Below are 25,333 nucleotides of genomic sequence, written 5' to 3' on the forward strand. Positions count from 1 at the left end.
GTGGATCCTGGGGAATTTGGAAGGAGCAGCACCGGGGGATTACACCATTCATGTCCGATGCCAGGAGCTACAGCAGAGAGAGACCTGACATGATGTGAGAGTTATACCCTTAATGTGGCAAGTAGCATCAGCCAAAATGAGGTTGTACACTGCCAGAAAGAGGGATATGTTGAGGATTTTCCCTGCAAAGTCAGTTTTAACAAAGAGAGAAAAAAAAGAGTGTTTCAGAGAAAAGATTAATTGTTTATACCACTCACCGCCTACCCAATTTCCTCAAAATTCACACTGTTTGACTAAAGACTGTGAAATAACATTACCAATAAAATCACTTTTTGATCATTTCTGTACCAAACCCAAGGTGCTGCAAAAAATGCAATTTTGTAACATTTGATATCTGTTGTGATAAAAATTCCATTTTTCTTTTAAAGAATGGGCCATTTTTACACATTTTTCTTTCTAGATTAAGCTTGTGTGTGAGTACTCAGTCACTTCAGCCATGTCCGACTCTTTGCTACACTACATAAATGTAGCCCACCAGGCTCTGCTGTCCATGGGATTTTTCAGGCAAGAATACTGAGTGGGTTGCCTTTTTCCTCCTCCTTGGAGTCTTCCTGTCTCCTGCTTGGCAGGCAGATTCTTTAACGCTGAGACAGCAGGGAAGCCCAGATTCAGCTTAGAATAAACATTTAAAAACCCTCTAGGATTTTAATTGGGGCAGAATGATATATAGTTCAATTGGGGGTAGAGCTATCATTTTAAAAACATTGAGTTTTCCTATACAGAAACATAGTATGCCTCACCATATTTTTGAAAACAAGTATCTGAGAAATCAGACTTTCAAAATATGAAAAAAATCATGTACTAATATAGCTTCTTTAACATCTCCACTGAAATGTCAAAAAGACATTTCTAATGTAAATCTTCAAATTGGATTTGATTGAGGAGAAGCACTGTCCTCAAGTTTCTTCCGGTACCAACACTTCTCATCAGTACATGGCACTTTCATTGTTTCAGAAGTTTACTCTAACGCCCTTTATGTCACCCTTGATTTTTCCCTTTTCACAGCACTGCTAGCATCTAATGACCAGTGCCTTTAAACAGGCTTGACATATATCAAGTACTCAATAAATATTTGTTAAAGGAATAAATCCAGAGTTCCTATAGCTTTTCCCTCAAGATTTATCCTAAATTCATCCACTTTCTTTTAGATTTATTGTCTCTCTAAAGTCTGTTTGTATTCAGAGTACAGATTATGTCACAGAATTGCTTAAACCACCACATAATATATTGTATTTCATTTATTAGCTTTATATTTTGTTTCATCTGTGCGTGGTGTGTGTGTGACCAACTCTTTGCAGTTGTGTCCGACTCTTTGCAACCCTGTGGACTGTAGCCCAAGCTCCTCTATCCATGGGATTTTCCAGGTTAGGATACTAGAGTGAGGGTTGCCATTTCCTGACCCAGGGATCGAACCCATGTCTCTTGCATCTCCTGCTTTGGTAGAAGGATTTTTTACTACTCTGCCATGGGAAACCCTTGTATTTTGTTAGTTTCTTTTAATATACATACTGCAATCATGTAAGTCAAAATTAAATGTTAAAAATATTATCTAGGGTGAAACAGATCACCAGCCCAGGTTGGATGCATGAGACAAGTACTCGGGCCTGGTGCAATGGAAAGACCCAGAGGGATCAGGTAGAGAGGGATGTGGGAGGGGGAATCGGGATGGGGAATACATGTAAATCCATGGCTGATTCATGTCAATGTATGACAAAAACCACTACAATATTGTAAAGTAATTAGCCTCCAACTAATAAAAATAAATGAAAAAAAAAGAAAAAAAATGCTAAATAATCAATATTGATTCTTACCACATCTCTCCCCAGTTGCCTGGCCCCATGCCCTCCTGGATTATCAATCTGTCCAAGGTTGCTTTATGTATTTTCAAGTAAACAACAGTAGAGATTCTGATACCTTCCATGTGCTGTGATCTGCTCAGTAGCTCAGTTGTATCCAAGTCTCTGCCACCCGGTAGACTGTAGCACGACAAGCTCCTCTGTCCATGAGATTCTCCAGGCAAGAGTACTGGAGTGGGTTGCCATGCTCTCCTCCAGATTCCTTTCCTATTTTCTGACAAATAATTTTATGTGCAGTTCACTGCCTTACCTTTCCTTTCCCTTTCGAAATATGTCAAAAGCACTTCTACTTCAGGACATAGAGATATTAATCCACCCTTTTCTATAACATTTTGTATTGTTTGGATGTATAAAAATTTAATTAATTAATCTAATTAAAATTTAAAATTAATTCATTCATTTCATTGTTTAAAACTGGTATTACAAACAAGGTGGTAAAGAATAGCATTCATACAAGTATATCTGTATGAAAAATTCTTTGAAGGAAATTTTTTTGGTTAAAGGTTATATTCTTTTGCAACTTAGAGATTACATATATGGTGGCCCTTGAACTCAGGTGGGATTAGAGGCATCCACCTTCCATGCAGTTGAAAATCTGCATACAATTTGGAGTCAACCATCCAAAGTACATCATGGGTTCCTGTGTCTCTGGAGTTCCAATCCATGGATTCAACCAACCACAGACTGAGTGGTACTGCAGTATCTCTACTTAAAAAAAAAAAAAAAATCCACATATAAGTAGATCGCATGGTTCAAATCCAAATTATTCAAAGGTTGACTGTATATTGATATTGCTCTCCATAGGTGGTGCATTAATCTGTATTCCTATCAAGCACAATATAGAATGTGCTTTCCCCCAAATCTCTCAAACATTGATTTCCATTGACAAATATTTTGCAAGTTGATTTTGGCTGTGTTTGTGTCAGATTTCTCATTTCTATTCTCCAAGTCACTTCTATATTTTCTTTGATGGATTCTCCCTGGCATCACTTTGAATTTCATCTTCCTTTATCTTATAATTTTATATTTTCCTTCAATTTTTATGTAGATCCTACAAACTCATGTTTCATAAGTTCTCATTATATCTTCTCTAACTTTTTATACTTCAACTCTGTAATTGCCCTTCATAAGACTGGTTGCAAACTTCAGTGTATGTGTGTGTGTCTGTTCATTAATTTATGACAGAATATTTACTTACCACTAGCTCTGAAAAGTCTTTTCTATCTATATAATTATTTAACATCATGAAAATCTTGCTTCTCTTCTCCAAAGTATTCTAATAACAATATTATAACAATGTACCAACATTTCTTATGTTATTACTCATTATTGAACATAGTCATTTTTATTAGCCTATTTGTTTGCAGAAATCTCTTGTTTGTGATAAATAGGTCAAAGCTCTTAATTATTCTTCTCACCTAGAGACAGATAGGTTCTTACAAATAAGCCTTCTTTATGTGCTCTTTTTTTTCTTTCTTTATTTTTATTAGTTGGAGGCTAATTACTTTACAATATTGTAGTGGTTTTTGCCATACATTGACATGAATCAGCCATGGATTTACATGTGTTCCCCATCCCGAACCCCCCTCCCACCTCCCTCCCCATCCCATCCCTCTGGGTCATCCCAGTGCACCAGCCTGAGCACTTGTCTCATGCATCCACCCTGGACTGGCGATCTGTTTCACACTTGATAATATACATGTTTCAATGCTGTTCTCTCAGATCATCCCACCCTCGCTTTCTCCCATAGAGTCTTTATGTGCTCTTTGTAAATCCATCTCTAGTGTTTCTTTGTACAAAGTTGAATCTAGAGGACTTTTACTGCCAACCCTAAACTTCTTGGCTTTATCAAAAGTAACTGCAAAATAAAATAACTTTAACTCCTGGTAAACACATTAAATTTAGGACACGCACTTTTCTGATGCTAAAAGTCATTTTCTGCTGAGGTCCTTTGATATTTTCCACTCTCTTGCTTTCTCTCTGTCTTTCTGGGAACATGTTAAACCTGGTCCTAATGTATTAAAATTACTTACCTGGTTATTAGAAAAAGATACACTGTTTGCCCCTTAGGATAATTCCATTATCTGTGGGAAGTATATTTTTGTGGTGCATCCTGGAATCTGCCACTTCTGGGCCAATAAAATAAGCTTCACACTTATTTTTGCATGACATCTGCACAGACCCAATAGATTTTAATAACCTTTGCACTCCTGAATCTGTAAATCACATCTGACTCCAAGTTTCTGTAAAACATAGAGAATGTAATATTTTAATTAGAAAAATTTACACAATTTCTAGAAGAGGAGAAAGATAATAATCTACAGAACTGCTATGTCATACCTAAAGTCCCTAATATACATTATGCATTCAACTATTCCTGTAAACATTTCTGTCATTCACTTCTGAGTCACCCATAAATGTTAATAGCCATAATAGGCATTCAGTGCAAATTTATATTTTTAATTGAATTCTTTTCTGTGTTTTACTGTTTAGAATAATATCTACTCTTGTCTTTCAGGAAATAGATTATATATTTATGTAAACTCTTTCCATTCTGTGCTTTTATTAGAAATGGCTTAGAAATTTTATCAAATGCATTTCAGTATCTATTCATGTGAGCATATCTTAGCTCATTTACTTTCTTGCATTCTTGGAATAAACCCTAATTTGTCATCATATATTTTGATACATTGTAATATTATAGCAGTGGTGAAGATTCTGAGAAAATAGTATTGCATGTACATCTTGCATCTCCATTGTCTTAGTTTGAGACATTTGAGGAGTGGCTGCCAAGACAGGCTTAAATGTGTATAAGACTTATTGAATGAAATGCTTTGTGAAGAATAAAGGTGGTAGGTGCAGCAGTAGGCAGGAGACCCTTCATACCACAAGGCAGGTCTGATACTTGAGAACACATAGGAAGAACCTCTGTGTATGCATAATTTGCTCATTAGAGAAGACCTGTTACTGAAGCAGTGAGCCCACACTAGTTCCCCCAGCCATGCCAATTCATTTGGTAGGAGCAGACTGGAGATTGGGGTTGAAAAGAGAACTGTGGCCTGCAGTAAAGTAGTGGGAGATTCAGTGGGGCCATATCTGGAGCTGTCCGTCTCCTATGCTCTCTGAGGCAGGACAAATAAGCAGAGTATTTCATGAGTGATACACTCTTCCTTCAGCAAATCGTCTACCTACCTTTGTGGCTTAGGCCTTAGAGAGCAGTTAGGTTGAAATAAAACTCTTGATGAGCTTTAGTGGGGAGAGCTATTAGAGCTTTTCTTCCCTGAGTGATATGCAAGAGCTGGGATGAAAACACCAGAAAGCATCAGAGCCTTGGAATGCTGATTCCAGGAAAAGTTTGAGAAACAGAAATCTAAAAACTTCCATTTGTAAAATTGATATAGGACCTCTGGGAGAGTTCTTGCCTTTCTTTTGCTTCTAACCTCTGAGACCGAGCTAAAGGATTGATACAAGTTTACAAAAGCCTGAAGAAAGGAGAGAGTAAGGAACCAGGAAACAGGAGGCTTTCACTGTGGTCCATTAGCAAGGTAACATTTCGCTTCAGTGCTGCTTTATCATTGATCAGCCATAGTCAAAATTTTGCCCTCTGTTAATTACCAGACATGTAGCAGATAATGTAGACCAACTGCCAATACTAACCATCAATGAAATATAAACAAAAATAATAATGAAGACACATATAAAGAGGCTCCTCCATAGGTAGAAAGACATATGGCAAATACATCAATGAGTAAGTTAGAATTTAGAATTTCTGGAATAAATAAATGACACATTTGACAAAATCTTTAAGGGCTTCCCTGGTGGCTCAGATGGTAAAGAATCTGCCTGCAATGCAGGAGACCTGGGTTCGATTCCTGTGTCAGGAAGATCCTCTGGTGAAGGAAATGGCTACCTATTCCAGTATTCTTGCCTAGAGAATTCCATGGACAGAGGAGTCTGGCGGGCTAGAGCCCATAGGGTGGCAAAGAGTCGGACTTGACTGAGTGACCAACACTTTCGCTTTAAATTCACTTAAGATGATTTGATCATAGTGCACATGAACATAATTCTGGAAACAAAATTTTTTTCTTACTTTATTAATTTTACTTTGTGTACATATATTTGAGTAATTCTTAATCTTTCTTTCATGACACATTGTAGTCGTTGATCCATACCTGGTCCTTTTTTATGTATTAGTTGTTTCAGTCAGGTTTTTTTTTTTTTTAAACTCATTTATCTAAATGCAAAAAGCACCCACAAACCTACCACACAAATCAATCTGAGACCTTGATAATAACTTATGTAAATATATTGCTGCTTTCATTCCATCCACCTGACTTCCTCTCAGTTAACATTTTTCTGAATGTGATATTCATCATTCACTTATCTTCTTTCTACTTTTTAAAATAAAGCTTTATTGTTTTAATGGATTTCTCTGCTTTCTATTCATTTTGTCAGGGGAGTGTGTAATTTCCTTGGCTCTGGCTCGCTGCAGCAAAAATTTGAAGTGACGGATGGACTAGTGTTACAGGTCCATGTTACACCTCAGTTTTATTTGGCAAGCAAAGGAAAATACATCCTCGAGGCGTGAGGGCAGGCAGACCCAAAAGACCGAAGAGAAGCCCCTGGCTCAATTTTGGCTCCTCTTTTTATGTTTTTTTCTCCTCCCCCTGAGTCTGTCCTATGTAAATTGGGCTAGCCAGGAGGGCTGTTTTCCCTGAGGTTCTTACTCCAGTCCTCAGACCTTTCTTTGTTCTATTTTCATGGGCTTTTCCCTTCTTTGTCTTTCAGCCACCACCATTTTGGACTCCTTTTTCCTAATCTAACTACTTAACAATTTTAACTAAAAATGTTTACATGCACATAACTTCTGGTAAATATGGTCTTAAGTAAACATAGGACATGTTGGATGTAACATTTGTCTATTGTAAATTCACAATGTGCTTCCTTGTATTAATATGATGAAAACTGCAGCTTGCAACAAATCCTTTCTAATTTTGTTAAACACAATGCAACAACCTTATTACTCTAAGTGAAGCTGAATCTGGCCTCTGTACCCCAATACAGAATCAAATTTTGGAGACAGTTTTGGATGAAGTAGAAAAGAATAACTTTATTGCCTTGCCAAGGGCTTCCCAGGTGATGTTAGTGGTAAAGAACATACCTGCCAATGCAGGAGACATAAGATGTGCGGGTTCAATCCTTGGATCGGGAAGATCCCCTGGAAAAGGAAATGGCAACCCACTTCAGTACTCTTGCCTGGAGAATCCCATGGACAGAGGAGCTTGGTGACTACAGTCCACAGGGTGGCAAAGAGTTGGACAGGACTGAAGCGACTTAGCATGCACATCAGGCAAGGGGGCCACAGCAGACTAACGTCCTCAGTGCTATGTGTTCCGACCTGGAGGGGGTTGTTAGGAGTAAAGCAGAGTACAGCAAAGTCACGGTTCAAAGACGGTGTGATCAGCTCACGGATATTCCTCTGGTTGGTTGGTTGCGATGTTAGTGGGAGTCAGTATCATCAGTTTATGATATCATCATCAGAACCCTTAGTCTTCTGGTTCTAATCTGTCTGGGGTCTTATGAACAGCATACCATTAATTTCTTTCACCACGTGGGAGTTTCATTAAATGCAAAATAGCTCAAAGATATTGCTATGTAGATCCCTTGAAGGGAAGTTATGACTCTACCCCAAGGCTGCTCTATTGTTTCTTGACTGCTGCGGCTGCTAAGTCACTTCAGTCATGTCCGACTCTGTGCGACCCCATAGGCGGCAGCCCACCAGGCTCCTCCATCCCTGGGATTCTCCAGGCAAGAACACTGGAGCAGGTTGCCATTTCCTTTTCCAATGCATGCATGCATGCTAAGTTGCTTCAGTTGTGTCCGACTCTGTGTGACCCCATGGACAGCAGCCCACCAGGCTACTCTGTCCATGGGATTCTCTAGGTAAGAATACTGGAGTGGGCTACCATTTCCTACTCCAGTTTCTTGACTATTCCTCCCTTATCTCCATAGCCCCTCTCTTCCCTAATTAACATCTATTTGAACATGTGCCTTGGAGGTATGGGAAGGTTATGGAGGGTTAATAAAGGATATTTCTTCTAATCAAGAAATGGGGGACACAGAAAGGCTTTTTAGCCCTGGAGCCCCACAGAGTTCCTACAACAATTCTTCCTGCAAAGGCCTAGGCAACATTAGTAAATGGTGCTATTTACTTGGCTCAGTTCCTATTCTTTATGGCTTTTGCTTCAGATTTTCTCTAGTGACTTCCAGCTTCAAACTTTAGTACCTCTTTCCTCACTCAGTAAGAAAATCTCACTTCTGACTTTAGAATGAAAATAAATTTGTTATATATGAGTCCTGATATAGCTATATCTTCTAAACTATTTTCCTTTCCTTTTCTTTTGTTAGAGTTGTCTTCAATGAGTAAAATTTTGCTTTTTTTGTATTATTGAAAACATTTCTTCCATTATCCCAATATTATAACATTTCTTCCGTGTATTCCAGAATATACAACTGTAGTCTGTAGTTTAACTATATTCAGTCATAAATTTACTCTTCTTTGGGCTTCCATTGTGGCTCAGCTGGTAAAGAATCCGCCTGCAAGGCAGGAGACCTGGGTTCAATCCCTGGGTTGGGAAGATCCCCTGGAGAAGGGAAAGGCTATCCACTCCAGTATTCTGGCCTGGAGAATTCCATGGACACAGACCATGGGGTCGCAAAGAGTCAGACACGACTGAGCAACTTTCACTTAATCTTTTTTACTGGTTGCTTCACAATGACCTAAATACATTCAGTTTTCCTTACATCTTTAAGATTCTGTTTCAACCCAATGCTTGAGCCAGTCAAGAGATAGCTTTTGAGCTCTCTGTCATGTTTCAAAGCAATGGCTCTTTTCTTCATAGAATCTATCCAGTAGGAAAAATCAACAGCAAAAAATAAAATTTGAAATTTTTTTCTGTGCAAAGTCCTCATAAAGAGAAATTATGGTGTTACAGTGACAATTTTGGAGGAACATTATTGGTGTTAGTGTACAGATAGTCTTCTATGAGAAAGTGCATTTATTGTTAATTAAATTTGGATCAAATTAGGCAGTCAAATGCTAAATAGATGCTGGAACTTCACCAGATTTTACACCTGGAATAGAGTTATTACAATCAAAGCATAGACTTCAACAATGGAGTAAGGATATGCATTGCAAGGGAACCTGAGTGTTCAGGAATGATCTTTGTGTTACCACAGCTGCCTTTGTCTCTAAATCTTTAGATACCACCAGCATTAGGACAAAGCACCTCATCACGAGGAAGCTCAGAGTCAGCAAGAGGTAGCGTGCTCACAACGGGCTGTGCATAGGTGTGTTTTAGCTACACACGCAGCTTTAATCTTAAAATTCCCTGCCCAACCCCCAGGCTCATCCAAATCCTGGTACAAACATAAATCCACTTACAAAACAATTACAAAACAATGCAGACAGACAGATACATCTTGTTCCCAAACTACCTACAGACCCATAATTACAGGATGCCATTTTAGTTTGGCTTCAAAGAGAATGAGGAAGATAATCATGGTGCTACAAATACAAACAAACCTCTAGACCGAGAAGCATGTGGACTATGCCAGCAACACAGACGGGAAATGCTGCAGGAAATGAGGAGGCTGATATGTTCTGGGGGAAGTTGAGAAAGAAGCAAGTGTTGAAAGGGAGACAATTCTTCAGTTTTTTTGAAACTCCTTTACAACAATGTGCCAACATACTGGAGCATCTTTAAGCTACTTTGGGCACTTACTGAAAGTTGATAACGTGATAAATTATTGCCCTAATAACCTTCAAGTAGAAATTGTACAGGTAAAAGTCAAACACTCTAAAAAAGTTAATCTTAATAGGGAACACTGGGCTCTGTCCAGCTCTTTTTGGAAAGAGATATTATATGATCAATTCAATTTACGAGTCTAGAAAATATGAATGTAAAAAAAAAAATGGTTGGAAGGTAATTTCTGAGGAAATGCAAGGTTGAGAAAAATAAAACATATGAAGAAAAAGGCTCCCCAGAATGTATTCCTTATTGTTTATTGACTATTTTAAGAATGTTAATATGCTCAAATATATGACTTGGAATATTTGAATATTCCTATTCAAATGTGAATGCCTATTCCCAAACTCTTGAAAGATGTCCAACTTCTCAAATGTTGTCAAGCTTATGTGTTTTACAATATAATTTCTTTTTTAATTTGTTGTTATTTCCCAAATGAGATGTTAATTAAAGAAAACATTGAAAATTAGGCCAAGTCAGATCAAATACCTACTTTTCCCAAGGGCTAGAAATAATAGATGTCATGGTGGGGAGGCAGGTACATTGATAGCAAAGAAAGAGTGGCACTATGAAAATCATTAGGCTATAAAAAGAGCAAGTAGAACGCTCTTGCAAACTGTTTTTGTGTTCCAGTAACTCCTGAGGATAAAATGCTAATATGTCTTTCTTTCCAGGGTTCAAACAGTTGTTAATTAGCTATTGGAATATTTTTTAAGTGAAAATCTAGGTTCATGAGTCATATTCTACCTCATGAAAAAAAGGCATGGCATAAGATGACAATGATGACAAATTGGAGGAAACAGGTGTGGAAGAGGATGATGACTTAGCAGAGGAGCATTATGTTCAACGTCAATATCTGGCTGAATATAAGCTGCAGTGACTCTGGCTGTATATAGTGTAAAACAAGAGTATGCAGTCAAAGACCTAGACATAAACCTTAACTACTTACTATCCTGCATTGTTTAACTTGCCAGTTTTTAAAATTGGATATTGCATTTTAGAAAGAAATTTGTTATATTTAGAATTTTATAGAAACATTTTGTATAAGATATTCTGGATGCAAACTCCCATGTATTCATTTGCTACCCTAGACTCTGAGTCTTGTGAACTGCTTCTTCATATAGCAGCTATACAATGTATCAGAACGGTGACTGAAAGATACAGGTGTTTAGAACATTTTCCTAAGAGAGCAACTAAGGTAATTATCAAGTCAGCTTGTACAAGTGATTCTTTCCTCTCTTTGTAGTAGAAATATCATTTCTTGTATTAACTGAAAATACCTTTTAAGAGTTGACCTTCACATATTAGTAAAGAGTTAAAAATATCTCCCAAACTTCTCATTGATGTTAAAATTATGATTTCATCTGACAATTTTTGCATTCAGTTCAGTTCAGTTCAGTTGCTCAGTCATGTCCGATTCTTTGCGACCCCACGAACCTCAGCACGCCAGGCCTCCCTGTCCATCACCAACTCCTGGAGTCCACCCAAACCCATGTCCATTGAGTCAGTGATGCCATCCAGCCATCTTATCCTCTGTCTCCCCCTTCTCCTCTCCTGCCCTCAATCTTTCCCAGCACCAGGGCCTTTTCCAATGAGTCAGCTCTTCACATCAGGTGGCCAAAGTATTGGAGTTTCAGCTTCAACATCAGTTGTGATTGTTAAATTAAAAGATAATTGCTAATATCAAGACAGTTTATCCCTAGACCCTTAACAAAATTTTAATTTCACCTGAAAAAAAATTCTGGTTTTAAAGAGTATAATTATAGAATTATAATCATACACAGGATCCTTGTTCACATTCATTTTTTTTTCTCTTTGTTTAGAGCAGTTGCATCAACACTCAGCTGCATTGGAATCCCTTGGGATGCTCTTTAAGTGAACCAATATCTGAGCTCCACCCCTAATAACCAGAAACAGAGTCTGTGCATATGGAATCTGAGAACTTTTCTGTTGGTGTCTACTGTCTCTTTGGATGATTTTGATGTGTGGGGGAGATAGAAAACTAAAGACAAAGAAAAGTGACATGCATTAATTCCTAAAAGAAAGTATTTTCTTTCAATTTCACTCAAGTGAAATCAAGTGAATTTCCCTTATGTAACTTTCCTCATTTATAAGAGACTTATAAATCATTTTGGAAAACAGGTATGGCTGGGCCATGTTGCCATTACAAGATCATATAGTAAACCTTTATTTTAAATAAATGGAGAATTCATTTTTAAGAAATGGATTCTTAATAAAGTATTTATTTATTGAATAGCAGCTTTGCTACAGTGATATTGATTTAACAAAAGAATATTATTTTTTTCTTAATTGAAGAAATGTGTCATCCTAAAACTAGGTTGGTGCAAATGCTTACTTGACTCTCAAATATAAATAAACTCTACTTAAGTAATCTAAAACATATCTATCTTGTTTCTTTATTTAACATTTAATGTAACAAGCTAAAAAGTGTTTCAAAAAATATTTCAAAAGATTTTATAATGACAGTTCCCTACACAAAACTATATTAAGGAGAAAACATTTTGGGTTTCCCATAATGTAATGGGGCATTTTATCATGTTTAAACAAAAGGGTTCTTGATAAATGAGATCTCCTGCTAAACAGAATCCTATTGAGAAAGCAGTAGAAACCTGTTAATAATGCCCGGGAGTCCTATAAAATGTTTTTATTTCTTTCATGGTAGGTTATGCTTCATCAGATTCCTTAATCCAGGCTGCAGTTCACGTCGCCATTCTGAAACAGCTCACTGATCAGTAATTTCACTTCTAGCTGTGGCATAACGACCAGAAATGCAGGTTCTTCTGGGCACTGGGATTTGTTTTGCATAAATCAAATTTTAAAAATCATTTTCAAATGAAATTAATTTATGATGGGAAAATGATTTTTCAAAGAGATATGAAACTAGGCTTGGAGTGTTTTTCTAGGTATAAGATCAGAATTGTCACTTGGTGGTTAGGGATTTCACTGAGCGGGGTGGGGGCGGGAAATGACACTGTAAAAGAAATCAAGTGCTTTCCACATTGGCTTTAATACTTCTTTAAAATGACATTAGAAGAGAGAATGACACATTACAGATTTACTGAATTTTTCAGTTGTGCTTTAGGAGACTTGCATTTCTTTTCCATTAGGCTGAGTGGCTTAGCACAGTAAGATATAACTGAGTCTGCCCTCAAAAAGGTATTAGAACGAAAGTGGAGAAGGGAGGGGTATTATCTACTAGAAGATTATTGCCATTCTCTTTTCTAGGATAAGAGTTTTTCGCTGGACTTTGTTTTCATACGCTTTTGATGAGAGAAGCCTGTGTATGTGTTGAAACGTTTTGGTTATTTTTGTCACAGCAAGCAGATTTAAATGTTCACATGTAGAATAATTCTAGAGTCTGTAAAATGTTGTTTGGCTTTAAGACTATATTCTTTAAAAACTTTTTAGTCTTTTACTAAATGGCATATATTGTTTATACAGGGGATTCAAATATTTTCTAAAGTAGCTGTAAAATAATAAAGTGATACGTAATTTTTGATTAGTTTTTTTCTTTAATGAGTCACTATTTCTAATGTGAATCAACTATATTCTTCTGTACATTTCTCAGTAGATTTCACTTAGATAACTTCTAAATTTATAAAAAAACTCAAGTTTCTAAATTTCTGCCATGGATAAAAATAGTCACTTTTGAAAGATCATGACTTTTTAAAAATATATAAAGCTATGCAAATATTGTGGCTGAGAGTTAAACAGCCAGAGTATAGCTAAGATTGAATTATTTTATTTTTGAGAATATTTAGCATTACTTTAAAGTTAAAAGGCAAAATAGCAAACGACTGATAGGGCATAAAATCGGACAGATTTTCCCCTCAGGTGTCAAAATTCCAGTCTGTGTAGATTCTAGGGCATTAGGTATTCTATTTTTCTCTTGGTTACCTGACAGCCCTTTTCTGCTCCACCCCCTGTTCTATGCAAAACTCACCACTCTCAATTCAATCTTCCTTTTGAGAAGAGTCACTCATAAAACTTGTGGTCCTAGAATATGAAAAGTTAATTATTTTATACTATGTGATTGATATATGTTATATTTCATTTATTAGAAGGCTATAATTTCCCAGGTATTAGATGCTAAATTTGAAAAGGAGACTAGGTAAAGATAGAATAAATTTCTCAATGTATTGATGTCAATTTTCTTACAAGAACTTTAGCACAGTCATTGTATATGGCACAAATAAGAGTAGGTCTTACTGGTTTATATAAAAAAATCAAAATCAAAACTGTGAGTGTGTGTGTGAATTACTTCAAATGATGGCTAAAGTTTGTCAGGATTTAAAATTTTTGATCAAACAAAAAATTATTTTCCTACTTGTATTTTAAATGTAAACTTAGTTTTCTTCATAAAGCAAGCCAGAAACATTTTGCTAGAAAATAATTAGCTTTAATGGGCTCAAAGGTATTCTAATACTCTCCAGATATCTTAAAAGAATATATGAGAATAAAATGCACTATACTTATGTTTAAAGACTTTTTTTTTTAACTTCTTTGGCAACAAAATAAATTAGGTAATAGAAGGTGAGTTTTGCTCTTCTTATTAATTTTTATATGTTAAATGTCTTCATATTTCTTTCCTTGCTTCGGTGCTTCTCAAATAAAGTTCAAAAGAATCATTCATAGCTCTGCTTAATAGTCAATACATCAACAAGTGGATTAAATTCAATTAATAAAAACAAAATAGAATCAGATAATATTCATAACAATTTTAAGTAGAAAGAACTCATATCATTGACAATTCTGTCACATCAACATCCAGTTTACTTCCATCTAATGCCTGTTTTAAGAAAGATATTTTGTTTACTTTGTTATGCCTGTTTTATGAGGTCAAATATATTCATGTTTGTAGGCTAGAGACTTATATAATGCAATTCATTTATGCTTTTATCCAAGTCTTAAAACCAAATTTTGAGGATATTGTCTTGATTCCTAAAATACTCCAACATTTCTTCAGGTTAAAAACAAAACACTTCACTTTACAAATTTTCCCATTTGCCAGACCAGTTACATGGAAGGCAGGGGAAGGAAGAGGAAATGTCTGAGGGTATCATTTTTGTCTCTGCCACACTTAGTGTATACGAAATTCACATTGGTGATGTACTCAAAGAGACAGGTGTTGAAATGAATTGAGAGATTGGGATTGACATATATACATTACCATGTGTAAAACAGATAGCCAGTGGGAACCTGTTCTATAGCATGGGGAGCTCAGCCTGGTCTCTGTGATAACCTAGATGGGTAGGATCAGGAGAGGGGGTGGTCAAAGAGGGAGGGGATATATGTATAATTATAACTGATACGATATAAAATAGTCACGTCTAAAATTTACTTTTATTGATTTTTCTCTGAATTACAAATAATACACTGAATTTGTATTTTATTTGTAAACTTATAGAAAAGCATCAAGATTCTCTTTTGACTACTTTGGTGTCTCCATTTTTAGTCTTAAATGTATAGATACATGGCAACATTAGAGAAATAGGGACAGAAAGGAAGAAAAAGCACACATGAGAAATTTAAAAATTCATCTAGCAAAGCTTAGATGGATTTCTATCACTACTAAACCATTAGTTTAGTAACTAATGACTAAATAATGTTGTTCATGTAAGAAGCAAATAGATTTTAAAAAAAGGCTACAATTAAAAGCAATGGTTAATATACTTTGAAATATAGTGATCATATTATTAACTTATTTGGTTATTTTAATGTCATCTTAAAATATATAACCTGCCTCATGAGGTCAGCAGTCACAAAAGAATATCATGCTTTGGATTGTTACTTCATTAAACATATCTTCTGTCTCTCTGAATCCATCACTGATGTAAATTTCAAATAGTCTATGTGTCACAGAGATAATACTGTGTATTCACCATGTTTTCCTCTTCTTGGGCATAGAGCAGAGTGACTTTCTAGCATTCCATGTGACTAATCTAGCAAATAGAATAAAATCACACTTGAACAACAGGTATATTTCCTACAGATCTCTCATCTCTGCATCAGTGACCACAGACCATATTTCAAATTGTCAGAGGATTTATACAGCACCCTGAATCTCTGAGAGAATCACATGAAGTAGAGTGCCACCTCCTGCATCCACCCATCCAGCAGAATGGAATGTATGGAATGAATGATAAATACATTTTTCCTGTATGGGGTCAATAAGCTTTAAGATTTAATTGGTCATCAGAGCACAAACTAGGCTACCTAATTATACAGCATGTAGCCCCAAACATAGTCCTCAAATTAAGTAAATAATCTAACTAATAGAATTTCTGTTATACTGTAAAAAGGAAAAAAAATCACCAAATCTGAGGGTGTTAATGTCAGTTCCTCAATTGCAACAAATATGTCACTCTGGTGGGAGATGTTGATAATGGAAAAGGTAATTCAATATTGGAGACATGAGTAAATGGGAAATCTCTGTGTCTTCCATTCAATTCTTCTCTGAACCTACAGCTGATCTAAAAAATAAAGCAGTAGAAAAGATTATTTTAATAATCTTTAAAAATTTTAAATTTATTCAAATAATCTTTAAATAAAAAATTTTAATAATCTTTAAAAATAAAGCTTATAGAAAAGATTTATTAAGGTTCATAAATGTTAAATTTAGGGAATATCATTTATAATATTTTTAATTATTAATGACAATTATTGTTTTCTTCCTAATATAACAAGCTATACATGTTTATTGCTGACAACTAGAAACACATAAAAGCATAAAGTAAAAAATAAAAGTTACCCATAGTCCCCAATCCCCAGAAGAGAATCACTATTGGCATTTTGATTTCAACTGATTTTTATACTTACTAAGTAATTTTAAAATTTCTATGTTATTAAATATTTTAATAAAATACAAAATTTACCCTTACATAGTTTTAAAAATTATATTGAAGTATTAAAATTTCCTGATGGTTATTTAACTTTATTAAAATTTCTTGCTGCTTTACAAAATGTCAAAATGAAGTAGTGTATATCCTCTGTGAATGTATGTCATTATATTTATAGTAAGAGTGATTACCATAAAACTTAAGAAGCAGTTTAATACTTAAATACACTGTTCTCTTAGGCAAACATGCTCATTATGTAGGTTGTTTTCATGATCAATTATAATATAGTCATGCTTCAATAATATGCACCTAGTCTCTTTTTATTTTTTGAGAAATATCTTATGTCTCACATTTTTTTACTATTAATTCCATATAACCATTAATAGCATTTGCATTAATCAAATGTGACTTCTAAGTAATGTCTACTTGTCACTAACAACACCCCAAAATATATCACTAACTATTCTATTTACAGTGGTTACATAAATCATGAGTGGTGTTGTTTTTCAATATTATTTTCAAAGCAAATCCATTTCAGAAAAAAACATCTTTAATTAATCAAATCTATAAAGAACTCCTCGATTAAATACCCAAGTAAAGAACATATTTAATCCACTCACTCAAAAGTCAATCTCCAAAAAAATAAATAGAGAAAATAAGCTCCATCTTCAGTGACATCACCAATCCTGGCAAACTTGTGAAATGCAAGATGAAGTAAATGTAGTTGATGAAAATTGGCATCTGGTTCTTCAAAATCTGAGAGCAGAGATTTTTCTGAACATAGATTTTTGTAATACTGATAAGCCATTCCAAATGATCTTTTGATTAGAGTGATGATATCCAGAAGGAATAAACTAAGAATGCTCTTGTAGAGATCATATTCAACAGGCTGAAGAGGCAGGGGGTTTAGTTGCTATTTTATTATCAACCACCCAAGCTCTTAGCAAAGGCAAACTATTAGATGAGAAGCTGGGAGAGGCAGGAAGCAGTGTAATCCTAAAGCACTAACCTTGAATGGGCTTGCTTTCAGCCACCACAGCATTTGAAATGCTGTTGAAAATAAAGGGAAGACAAATCCGTCCAAGCCACATGAAACTTGTAGTTTTCTCTAAAGTGTGCTTAAGATTAAAGTTGAAAGCTAAAACAAAAACACAAATAAAAAAGCTCAAAGTTTATAAATCCTGTGTACCCCTAAAACAAGGAGATGTGCGCATGCTCAGTCATGTTCCACTCTTTGTGACCCCATGGACTGCAGCCATCCAGGCTTCTCTGTCCATGGGATTTTCCAGGCAAGAATACTGGAGTGGGCTGCCATTTCCTACTTCAGGGTATCTTCCCAACCCACTGATCAAACCCACTGTCTCTTGCCTCTTCTGCATTGGCAGATGGATTCTTTACCACTGCATTACCTGGGGAGCCCATCCAAGACAAAGAGTTTTTTATAAATGCAATTGCACAATGCAAAAAGTGCAATAATCACAAAGGAAGCACATGGTGCTTATTACGGGTTCAGTTGTGTTCCCTGAATAGATATGTTCAAGTACCAGACTCCTCTGTCCATGGGGATTCTCCAGGCAAGAATACTGGAGTGGGTTGTCATGTCCTGCAGAGTGTCTTCTCAACCCAGGGATCGAACCCAGGTCTCCCATATCGCAGCAGATTCTTTACCATCTGAGCCACCAGGGAAGCCCCCTAACCTCTGAAATGTGACCTTATTTGGAAATAGGATCATAAAAGTATAATTAATTATGAGGAGATCATACTTAGATAACATGGGCCTTAATCCAACATGGCTGGTGTCCATATACGAGTAAAGTGACCTGAAAACTCAGAAATACCAGAGGTTCCACCATTTGATGACAAGGGCAGAGACTGAAGTGAAAGTGAAAGTTGCTCAGTCGTGTCTGACTCTTTCTGATCCCATGGACTATCAGTCCATGGAATTCTCCAAGCCAGAACACTGGAGTGGGTAACCGTTCCATTCCCCAGGGGATCTTCCCAACCCGGGGATCAATCCAGGTCTCCCACCTTGCAGGCGGATTCTTTACCAGGAAAGCCCAAGAATACTGAGTGGGTAGCCTATGGCTTCTCCAGCGGACCTTTCCGACCTAGGGATCCAACCGGAGTTTGCTGCACTGCAGGTGGATTCTTCACCAGCTGAGCTACCGGGGATTCCCAAAGAGATTGAGGTGCTGGACTGCAAACCAACAAACGGCAAGGATTGACGGCGACCACCAGGTGGCGCAGTGGAGAAGATTCCGCTTGCCAGTGCAGGAGATGCCGGCTTGATCTCTGGGTCAGGAAGATCCCCTGGAGTAGGAAATGGCAACCCACTCCAGTACAGCTGCCTGGAAAATTCCATGGACAGAGGAGCCTGGTGGGCTACAGTCCATGGGGTCGCAAAGAGTTGGACATGACTGAGCGACTAAGCACACACGTAGGCACCAGAAGTTAGGTGGAATAAAGGAAACCTCTCCCCTACAGTTCCAGATGAGACATAGTTCCACCGATAGCCTTTGGCACTTCTAACCTCCAGAACCCTGAGAAAATAAATGTCTGTTGTTTTCTTAGCCACCTGGATGTGTGGTACTTTGTTACAGCAGTACTAGGAAACTAATACAGGACATACACATAAACAATTCTTGTAAAATGAGAAAATATAGAAAATAAAAAAAATTAGTAACATCTAATTAAAATTAATTATACAACTTTGTTTTCTCGAATAAATGCACTTACAAGAGATACTTCCATGGATTTGAATAAACTACAAAACAATAGAAATGTAAAAGTATTTCAAACCAAGTGAATCATATTTTCCCTCTTGGAGAGAAAGAGCCAGGAGAAGAAAAAAAATCCATCATACTTAGTAAAGTCTATTTCTTCTTAAGGAGCTGAGTGAAAGTTGCTCATAGAAATGAAGAGAGAAGAAATGAAAAGAGAGAGACAACACCGAAGAGGAGAAAAAAAAATGATATTTTCTTCTTGAAAAACTTTGGAGGACTTTCTAAAAATGGTGCCCTGGGCAAAGAAGCAAGAGACTAAGCTGCACTCAATTGTGATAAAAAAAAATTACTAGAAGCCTGATTCTGAGAAAACAACAAAAGCAAGCCATTAAAGGGCAGTAGAGTCTTCTCAGCTGTCTTCTCTTTAAAATTAACCTGAGAAGTAAAATATTATAAGAATCTATTTCTCCTCATGATTCTAAGTAACTTCTGCATTTATTCATTTACAAAATCACTATGTTGTTATTCTCAAAGGTGTTATTTCCTAAATGGATCAATCCAAATGGGTGCAATGACCTGTTAGTCTGAAAATACTTATTAAAATAGCAATTAACTCTGCATAATTTTAGAAGCATTTAAACTGATAATTAAGGATCTGTTGACTAGCTCTGGAAGTTCAGTGGTAGGTCAAGATTAGAGTATTTGCTAAGCCTAATCAGGCCATTTTATAATCCATCATATTTATACTTCGGGGACTATTTACCTTATTCACATGTTGAATTAAATGCTACTAAAGTCATTAGCTATGTCAGCTAGTTTTTCAACTTGCTAATTGTATGCGGTATCCTAATTAACATGTCTATAAAAATGTGCGGCTCTATTGTTTCTACTTCTTTAACAGAAAGTTTCCCAATTAATACAATTAAAGTGTTATCCAAAAATTGAATATAATTAAGCTATTTACAGATTTGATTTTAAATCTTCTTTAGCCTTTTTAAAAAATAACTCTTTTTGGATTATTTTTTAAGAGCAGTCTTTCTTTTCATTGCTTCTGTATTTGCTTATTTTACTATTTAGAGGAAGATTCCATTGCCGATTAACAAGTTCATTAATTAATTTACTCATTTCACAATTGTTTATTGCACCTCTTCAATATTGCCAGTGTTGATTTTAGTACAGAGAATCAGAAATAAGCACCATATGATTTCTTCTCTCAAAGAGCTCAGAATCAGCTGATTGTTAAATAAATGCAAACATGAGTTATGTTGTGATTGTAAAGGAGCATTAGCTGCCTGTGAGGCAGATTAAGGAAGATTGCCTTAAAGAGGTAATTCTTGATCTGAACTTAGAGTTATTGTGGTATTGTTTAATTGCTCTGTTTTGTCCGACTTTTTGTGACCCCATGGAGTGTGGCCTGCCAAGCTCCTCTGTCCATGGGATTTCCCGGGCAAGAATACTGGGTGGGTTGCCATTTCCTACTCCACAACAGCTTACTGACCTGGGGATGAAATCTGACTCTCCTGCAAGTCTTCTGCATTGCAGGCAGATTCATTACTGCTGAGCCCCCACCAGGGAAGCCCCAGAAATAAATTACAGCCTCTTTTGATCATTTGTTATTGCTAACCATGGGATACAAATGAGATTATTTTGAGAGTTGATAGCAAATAGACACATAGGACACTATAGAACATTCTGGAGCTTATAGGCAGCCACCCCAAAACATTCAATAAGTAAATATCATATAGATTCACAGTTTATTAATACAACTCTGACCAATCAGTGCTAGCATAACTGAAGAAGTGAAACTAAGATGGTAATAGTAATGAAAGGACTATATTTACCTCACAGATTGTTCCCACCATTACAAAAATATTTATATTTTTCACTAAAAACTAAAATCAAAAAGGCTGTCTCTTACAGTTCATTCATCCTTCACAGATTATTTTCCTTTCTTTTAGGGAGAGCAAAGATACCTCGAGAGGTATATAGTCAATGTTATACATAATCAGTCTATTACATATATATATATATATTCAACAGTTGAATAATAGTAATAACATATATACAGTCGATATATATAATCAGTTGATGTTATATATAATATATATAAATCAGTTATCTTCTGATTTGCTGTTGAATCATCTCCAAGCATTCTTTTAATTCTCATATTCCCTTAATATGTCCTTTATTGTGTCACAAACTCCAAATTTCAATTATTAGTTTAAACTAGTCCTGACCTATTGTAGTAAATGACACAGTTAATTATGTTCTCCTGGCTTTTGTTCTTAAATACAATATTCTTGCTGTTTTCTTTGGATCATTTTCTGTTTCAATTGCAAAACTTACTGCACATCTCTAGATCTTGAAATTGTAGTGTCTATTGTAGATCTATTCCTGAATCTTTTTCACTGTAGAGAAATCTCTTTACTTTCTTACTGACTTCAACTTCCACCATGACTCCAAATACCATCTACCTAACTACTTCTCTTTCGCTCACTCATCTAATTGCCCGAATTTCATCTCTACTTAGATATCTAATATTAAGCTTAACATGTTTCAAATCAGTTTCTAGTCTACCTCCAAGCCTTTCTCTGAATAAATGAAGCTGCCTCTGTTAGGTTCCTTCTCTTCATTAAAGCCAACTCTTTCCTTCTATTGCTTAGAGTGAAAATTGGAATTATTGATTATTTTCTTTTTCTCACATCCAAGTCCCGTGCAAATTCTTTCCCTCCAAAATACACCTAGAATCTGCTACTTCTTTACTTTAAACTATTGCTGTGTCTAACCAACCTTTATCTCTCGCTTTTATTATTTAATATTTCTTAACGGATGTTTATTATCATCTTGTTTTATTTTATTTTTTGGTGAAACTGTTATGCCCGATGTCCGAATCCCCGAGCGGGAAGAGAGAAGGCCTCTAAGACAATGCAACTCGCAAAAAGGGAAGTTTATTGCTGACTCGAGTCAGGGCTCCTGCCGCATCCAACGCAGTGGTGCGGGGTCAGAGAGCCCCGAGCCCAAGCTGTTACACAAATTTATGGGGTGAGCACATGCCATTGGTAGTTGGTTTAAGTGGATAAAGCAATTTCATTGGTCAAAACTTTCGCGCGCGTGCGGGACTTTCCCGTGGGTTTCCGCCCCGTTCCTAATTGGCAAACAGCGGTCAGTGTTAAGCGAAAGCTGATCCAGGTGGCCTGATAATCTTACCTCCCAGAAGTAGGAAGGCCTGCTCCTAATCGAAGCTGCCTGCCATGGCATTACTTCTGCTCGCCTCACAGAAACTGATCTCGTTGATGTAACTTTTGCCCTGCTCTTAAATTTATTTTCACAAAGCATCTAGGGTGATCTTGTTGTATTTAAGACAGATCCAAATGACCGAGTGAACTGTCTAAGTTTTTCATTTTCTCAACGTGAAAGCAAATGCTTGCAAGTCTTTTCAAGACTTCACAGGATCTTGTATCTTGTATGTGTGTTGCCTTCTTGGTCTTCTTAAACCCAGAAATCATGTTTATATCTCAGAGCATGTGTATTTTTGTCTACCTGAACGTTTCTCATCCCAAGTTTAAACAAGGTACACTTGCTCATCCTTTAGTTCTTACTTAAACATCATCTTCTCAGTAAAGCATTTTTGAGAATGTTTAAGAAATTGAAAACTTCCTCCCACGCCCAACATTTCAAATCTCTCTTCTCTGCTTTATTTTCCTTCCTCATATTTATAGCTCCTTTACTCACTATGTATTTTAGTTAACTAGGTTTTTCATATATATTTATCATCTGTTTCCTTCTGAGAGCTGCTCTATACCTGGTATCTTCACATAAATGTTCAGTTCAGTTCAGTTGCTCAGTCATGTCCGACTCTTTGCAACCCCATGAATCGCAGCACGCCAGGCCTCCCTATCCATCACCAACTCCCAGAATCTACCCAAACCCATGTCCATCAAGTCGGTGATGCCATCCAGCCATCTCATCCTCTGTCATCCCCTTCTCCTCCTGCCCCCAATCCTTCCCAGCATCAGGGTCTTTTCCAATGAGTCAACTCTTTGCATCAGGTGGCCAAAGTATTGGAGTTTCAGCTTCAACATCAGTCCTTCCAATGAACACCCAGGACTGATCTGCTTTAGGATGGACTGGTTGGATCTCCTTGCAGTCCAAGGGAGTCTCAAGAGTCTTCTCCAACACTACAGTTCAAAAGCATCAATTCTTTGGTGCTCAGCTTTCTTCACCATCCAACTCTCACATCCATACATGACTACTGGAAAAACCATAGCCTTGACTAGATGGACCTTTGTTGGCAAAGTAATGTTTCTGTTTTTAAATATGCTATCAAGGTTGGTCATAACTTTCCTTCCAAGAAGTAAACGTCTTTTAATTTCATGGCTGCAATCACCATCTGCAGTGATAGTCTTCACATAAAGAACACACAATATATATTGTTAAATAAATGAATGGTTAAATGTATTAGGGAATATTTTAAGCTTGAGAAATGCAATATACACAGTTTGTTCATATGTCACATTAACAAATTTAATTCTAAAGTCTGCTGTGTTTAGAAATATAAAGAAAAGAGAAACACAGAAAAGAATGATAAATGAAAGGAAGCACAAAGGAAAAGAATAGAAAGAGAATAAGCTTACTTTACTGGGCTAAAGCCAGTGATCTTTTCAAATTAATGTAACATTATTTACCTTAAAACCTTCACTGACTTAGGATAAAATCCAAACCCTACATCCTGGCTTGCAAATTTATTCAGAATGTGCTTCTTCCTGATATCACCACTTCACTACATGTCACTAGGTTTAAGCCACCAGTCTTTAAGATACACATATTTCATCTCTACTCAGTCAAGTCCTTGTCCTCCTGGATCAAAGTTAAATGTCATTCCCTGGGAAGGTCTTTCCTCACTATACAATTTGAAGAACTCGCCTAAGAGCTCTATGCCCTAACACTCTGCTATATTTTATCATGATCTGCTAATTTATTATATTTTAATTTATTGTCTATCTCAATTAAGTAGAATTTGATCTCTATGAATATGAATTGTACCTTTTAACGGCTGGACCCATTGTCCAGTTCAACCTAATTAGCTGAAAGAATCTATGTCCTGAATCCACTTGAAGGAGAGAGCCTACATACCACCCCACCGCCCAGCTGTGTTCAACCATCTTGATGATTAGAAGACACAGAAGTGCATTGCTGAATAGTAGAAAATATGAGAACGGTAGACAGAGGAAACCTTTTTTTCACTGAGACAGTATACATTTCTGATCATAAATCCTGGTGTGCTAGAAATTGCACTTTCTTTATTCTCCTCAAATCAACTATGATGCTTAACTGCTGTTTTTGTAAGAAAATGTATTCTTATTCCCTCCCACCTGACTTCAGAATGACTGTGTGGAACATGACCTGTTTGTAACTTAGAGGATTCCAATATTTAGTTTTGTACTTACAATAAAAGAAAACATCAGAAAGAGTTTCGCATTATTGCACATTTAATTTTGATATAAAGCATGTAAATCATTTTGGCCTTGGAAAATCTAGACAGGGAGAATGAAGAGCATTAAGGTGTGTTGATTAAGTTGTTATACTGCAGTTCTAGTATCGACCATTTGCAGCATAAATGGAAAATGAATACAATTCATGTGTATTCATGATAATTGCCCAAAAGAAACTGGCTCTGAGTTTATAAAGCTGCTTCTATTCACAGCAAAAATAATGATGAAACATTTTAGATACTATTTGTGCCTATGCCTTGTAATACCAGTTATTTTAAAACTCAAATGTTTTAGTATGTCTGGTATCTGCCTAAAAGCATGATGGAAATCTCAGAAATATCAAATAATACCATACTTTCTGAATAAAAGAACTCTCTTATACAAAGCATTTACCATTCAGTACAGGCATACAAAAGAATTTTGAAATTTCAAATGGAAGTCTATTTGCACTGGAAGAAAAATCACACAAGTACATTTTTTTCTCAACAATAGGTATACAGTATAGATACACTCTGGTCTATTTTGGGAGTCACT

The sequence above is a fragment of the Cervus canadensis genome, chromosome 1, assembly GCF_019320065.1.
Source record: "Cervus canadensis isolate Bull #8, Minnesota chromosome 1, ASM1932006v1, whole genome shotgun sequence".
NCBI lineage: Eukaryota > Metazoa > Chordata > Mammalia > Artiodactyla > Cervidae > Cervus > Cervus canadensis.